The sequence below is a fragment of the Bos indicus genome, chromosome 16, assembly GCF_029378745.1.
Source record: "Bos indicus isolate NIAB-ARS_2022 breed Sahiwal x Tharparkar chromosome 16, NIAB-ARS_B.indTharparkar_mat_pri_1.0, whole genome shotgun sequence".
Lineage (NCBI taxonomy): Eukaryota > Metazoa > Chordata > Mammalia > Artiodactyla > Bovidae > Bos > Bos indicus.
The window spans coordinates 7,703,056-7,708,461 of NC_091775.1; the positions used below are offsets into that span (position 1 = coordinate 7,703,056).

The following is a 5,406-nucleotide window of genomic DNA, read 5'->3' on the forward strand; positions in this document are numbered from 1 at the left end:
TGTGAAGGGGCTGCTGGCTTTCTTAACACATGTTCTAGGAGCCCTACTGACCTGGTCTTCTGGGACTGACCAAACCTAGGTCAGAGACTCAGAGCAGCAGGACTCGGGGTGATTGGTCATCTTAGAACCCAATACTCCCTCCAGAGAGAAGCTCTCGGTGGTTTTGATCACAATCTTTGCACACTCCTCAAATCATTTATTTACCTTTCATGTTTTTACTTGTTTTACATTTGAGTTGTGGTATTTTCTTATATACTTTGAGTATGATCTCCCTTTCTGATATATTGTTTGTAATTTTCTGTAGGTTATCTTTTCATCCTACTGACTGTTGAAGAGACTATGCTTTCACTCTTTTCTTGCCTTAGAAACTTGGTGAATTTCATTTGACCCTATATCCATGAGTTTACTTGGGGCTCTTTATTCTTGTCTTTAGGGCTATGCATGTGTTCCTATGTCACTATCATACAGCTTGGATCCCTATATCTTTGTAATGTATTTGAAATCAGGAGGTGGGAAAATTTGAAATTAGTTCTCCAGATTATTGTGTCTGTTTGGAGTCCTTAGAGGTTCCATATATATTTTTGGATTTCTTTTTTCCGTTTCTGGCTAAATGAAATTGAAAGTGTTTGCCTTTATCCTCTCTTAGGGTCTGGGAAACTTAAGGTGTTGCTGAGAGCATTAAGTATCTCCCAGGCCACTGAGGTCACATCAGGCAACAGGATAGTCTCTGTTATGTGAACTTTTTGTCCTCCCCTCCCCTAGGACTCAGAAGATTCTCATGTCCATGTCAGGCCATTCCTGAGAGTGATGGATTGTTTAATTAAATAATGGACTCATTAGAGACTGTGGCCATACACACATGGTCCTTCTTCTAATGTTTCCATGTTGGAGAACTCTAGGGTTGGTGGAGGCTCAAGAAGGAATGAAAAGAACAGTGACTAGAGGAGAGAAATGATGAGGGAAGTAGAGGGGAAACAGCAGGAGAAGGAGGCAAGCAAGGTCGTGGGCAGAGATGCATGGAGACAGTGACCACCTGAAGGAGGAACACGTGGAAATGGTGTCATTCCTTGTCATTCGTAGACAAGCTGAGGGTGGCAACAGGATGTTGGATGTCAAAGACCCACTTTTTCATTGCAGAAGTGAAACACTGAGGCCCTGGGAGGTCCCTGGAGAAAAGGGCACCAGGGGTCCCAAGGCCAGGTTGTGAGGAGCACAGGGTCCCCTGGTCACATCCTGACTCTAAATCTCCCCTTTGCTTTCCCACAGCCACTCCAGATGAGTGCTGCCCTCAGACACCAAGAAACTGCATGGTGCATATTGAGGATTTGGAGGAGAGCAAGACTATAGAGGTCATTTATTTCTTCTTTCATATCTTTTAAAAATGTTCTCTCTTATCCTGATCAATAGATTCTTCTTTGCAACCCTTCCCTTTCTCCTCTTTCCCTCTTTTTCTGATTAGCCTTCTGCAGGACCTGGTCTCTTGTAGGCACTTGGGGACCTAGGAGCTTATATAAAATCTATGAATCTATCTTCAGCCCTATTCCCCCATTTTCTGAGCATTTCCCTACTCCTGACCTCATGTCTGCACCCTTGAACCTGGTTTTGTCACCATGAGTGGCCTGAGCAGGAGTTGAGGCTGGAGTCAGCAGGTCTGGACCCACACAGCTGAAGGGCCCCCATGAAGTCTGCACTGCCCTGAGCTACCCCATATGGTTGCTTTCCTACCCTGGGAGTGATTGGACCTGCTTGACTGATCTCTTCCTTCCAGATACCAAAAAGATCTCTGGTCATCTTTTTGAAGACTGCTTCAGGAGAAGTCAGCAGCAATGATGAGGAAGACCTGGAAGAGCAAGAGTGAACGTGGGACCTGGGGTGAAAGGTGAGGCAGACGAGGGCCTGTGTCTCTGTCATGACCCCATTCGCTTGTTGGTGCTTCAGAATCACCAGCAGAAACCATGGGGTCTGCTTCTGAGGGTTATCACAAACATAGAGACAAGAGGGTGGTAACAGTCTGTGCAGACGAGTGGAGGATGCCCTGAGCATGTCTCCCCAGGGCACAGGTCCCATCCAAAGATGCCCCCGAGGTTGCTGGACTGGCTTCTCTGGCAGCTCTTACTTTTGCAGGGAGGCTGGGGGGCACTATGGGGCCACCGTGTGCAGGAGTCCAGGAGCTGCTGTTCCAGAGTTCTCTCTTTAAAGATCCCCCCGTGGGGGTTTCCTCATCTCCCTCTGCAGGATCCAGCTCTGCCCTCCCAACCCCGCTAAAGGCAGCAGGGGGAATCCCTAGTCCATCACCAGCTGCAGAGAGAGGTTGGGGCGGCCCTGCCCTCCCCAGTCCTGGGCTCTGGGAACAGAGTGAAGGAGACACAGGTGCCCAGAGGTCATGCAGGCAGGGCATCACCTGGCAGCTCTGCATCCCTGTGGGTGCTCCCTGGTCCTGAGGGTCCCAGCCAGCCTGGGGGTGCCCAAGTCTGGGGTTTCTCAGGATCTGGAACCCTGGGGTCCTAGGTCACCTCAGGGCAGCATCTCTCAACCTGAATTTGGAGGTTCTGTAGATTTTTCTGTGTATGTGTCCAACTGAAGACACATCAGAAAGCAATTTAGTCCTTTGTGCACTTGGGATGGTGGTGCTAGTGGTAAAGAACCCTCCTGCCAATGCAGGAGACACAAGAAAAGGGTTTGATCCCTGGGTATGGAAGATCCACTGGAGAAGTACATGGCAACCCACTCGAGTGTTCTTGTGTGAAGAATCCCAGTGACTGAGGAACCTGGTGAGCTATCATCCATAGGGTTCCACAGACTCAGACATGACTCAGGCGACTGAGCAGCACACTTGGGATGAGTGGCAGGATTCAAGTTACTCGTGTTCCTTTTCTTTTGTTCCCAAGTCTGTCATTAATAACATATCTTGTTTTATTATAGTTTGAAAAGGAATGTTTTCTCTCAAATTTCAATGTTGCGATATGCTAAAGAGTTAAAATGTACTTTTTATAATATAAAACCAGTTTAAAGGCAGAAACCTCAGGAGAGTTTGGTTGGGGCTTAGAAATAATTATTCAGGAAAACAGAGATTCCAGGTGTCTGTCCATTTCCAATGCTCAGGTCTCAGGAGCAGTTGTACTGTGTAGGATGGGTGGGCATGTTCTCCTACCCTCTGTGTCATCTGACCTCCTGCTCCTCCCAGGGCCTAGAGGGAAGGGGGGACCCAAACTTTCAATCCTGAATCCCAAGTCCCCTGTTCCTTTGCCTGAGTCTCACTGTCCAGGGGACCCATCAGTTGAGGTTTGCCAGCCAGATGCCCAGGTGTACTTGCTCCTGAGGGACATTTCTAGACACTCCTTACTAACAGACAACACCCTCAGCAAAGAGCAGCAAACAGACCCAGTGCCTTGCAGATCTGAGCCCCAAAGCCAGGTCTAGATGCTGGGAAGTCTTCTGGGTCCTGCACACCCTCCCCAGGGAGCCCTCCTCTGTCTGACTCTGCATCTTCCAGGGACTCCATCACCTGTGTTGGTGTTGCAGGCTCTGCTCTGAATCCCTGAAGACCTGGACCTGGACATCATCCTGGACCCCAGAGGGGATGGAGCCCCCACAGCACCAGGAGCCTCATCTGGACCAGATCAGGGGAGGCCTCACTGCCTCTCTACTGAGAGTCCTCATTTAGTACAGCTTCATTTGTTTTGCTCTGTCGATTTAGTATTAGTTTTATCTACAGTTTTATCTTTATATTCTGTATATATCTATATGTTCCATATTTATAAGTAAGTTTTTTTCATTAAATGTTTTTATCTATTTACTTTCAAAAGAACTTTTTGTAAAAACACATATGTATAAAGTAACCCCCTCAACAGAGGTAGAACTTAAGAAATTGTCATAAGCCAGTCACCTTAGTGTCTGCCACCAGGATCATTTCCCCCTTCACACAACTCAGTCTTTGTTGTTTAAGAAACTGCAAATTTATTTCTAACATCTATCCTTCTGTCATTGTCTTTAAGAATTCTGTTTTCTCATATCTGCTCATTCCAGTAGTCATAGGAGATCAGTATTACCCTTTCAAGACTTGCATGTCAGGAATTTTCAGAACTCAGTCTGCTTTCAGGGTAAAAAGTTCATGATCCATCATTGATCTCCATTTGTAGGTTAAGCGTGTTTCTCTCTTTTCTTCTGACACAGAGGACTTCTCTCCAAAATGGCTCTTTACATTTTAGTTGTCATTCCCTTATATTTCTCCTGCTCTTTTATTCCAGCTGCCCAAAGGACTATTCTCATTGACTGTGTTCTCATGGTGTACATTTGTCTCCCAAACTCATTTATTTTATAAGGTAAGTTTGTAAGTCTTAATCTCTCTCACCGAGCTCTCTCATCACCACATCCCTCTCCTCCCTGTAAATCACTTATTTGTTCTCTGTTTCAATGACTACATTACTGTTCAGTTATTTTGGTTCACTGGTTTTGATTTTCAGTTTCCATATTCAAGTGACATCATACTGTATTTGTCACTCTGTCTGACTTATTTTCCTTAGCATAAAACATAAAAACATAAAAATGACACATAAAAAAATGTGTCATTTGTCACAAATGACAAAATTTTATTCTTCTTTTTGGCTGAGTAATAATCCATGCATACCACAGCTTATTCATTCATCTCTTGATACACACTTTGAAAAAATACCCATAAATGGAATTGCTCAATCATATGGTATTTCTGTTTTTAATTTTTGGGAAAACTCCATACTTAGAGGATATAACTTAAGATATTACCCAACAATTCACCCTAATATCTAAAGTGCATATTTTCTAAATAACTGAATTATTTAGACTGACAATTCAGTTCAGTTCAGTCACTCAGTTGTGTCCAGTTCTTTGGGACCCCATGGACTGCAGCACACCAGGCCTCCCTGTCCATCACCACTCCCGGAGTTTACTCAAACTCATGTCCATTGAGTGGGTGATGCCGTCCAACCAGCTCATTCTCTGTCATCCCCTTGTCCTCCTGCCTTCAGTCTTGCCCAGCATCAGGGTCTTTTCAGTGAGTCAGTTCTTCCCATCAGGTGGCCAAAGTATTGGAGTTTCAGCTTCAGCATCAGTCCTTCCAATGAATATTCAGGGCTGATTTCCTTTAGGATGGACTGGTTCGATCTCCATTCAGTCCAAGGGACCCTCAAGAGTCCTCTCCAACACCACAGTTCAAAAGCATCTCTCCTCGGTGCTCAACATTCTTTATGGTCCAAATCTTGCATCCATTCATAACTACTGGAAAAAGCATAGCTTTGACTAGAAAGACATGTCTCTGCTTTTTAATATGCTGTCTAGTTTGGTCATAACCTTTCTTCCAAGGAGTAAGTGTCTTAAATTCATGGCTACAGTCACCATCTGTGGTGATTTTGGAGCACCCCCAAAAATAAA

At 45.1% G+C, this 5,406-nt stretch overlaps 1 long non-coding RNA gene across 1 annotated transcript; it reads left to right on the top strand.

The window, feature by feature from the left end:
* The first annotated feature begins 234 nt into the window (after positions 1-234).
* On the top strand, positions 235-4,057 carry LOC139176323 (uncharacterized). The gene is made up of 3 exons (XR_011560725.1): positions 235-1,349; positions 1,769-1,879; positions 3,523-4,057. It is a non-coding gene; the product is annotated as an uncharacterized lncRNA (long non-coding RNA).
* Positions 4,058-5,406: the final 1,349 nt, after the last annotated feature.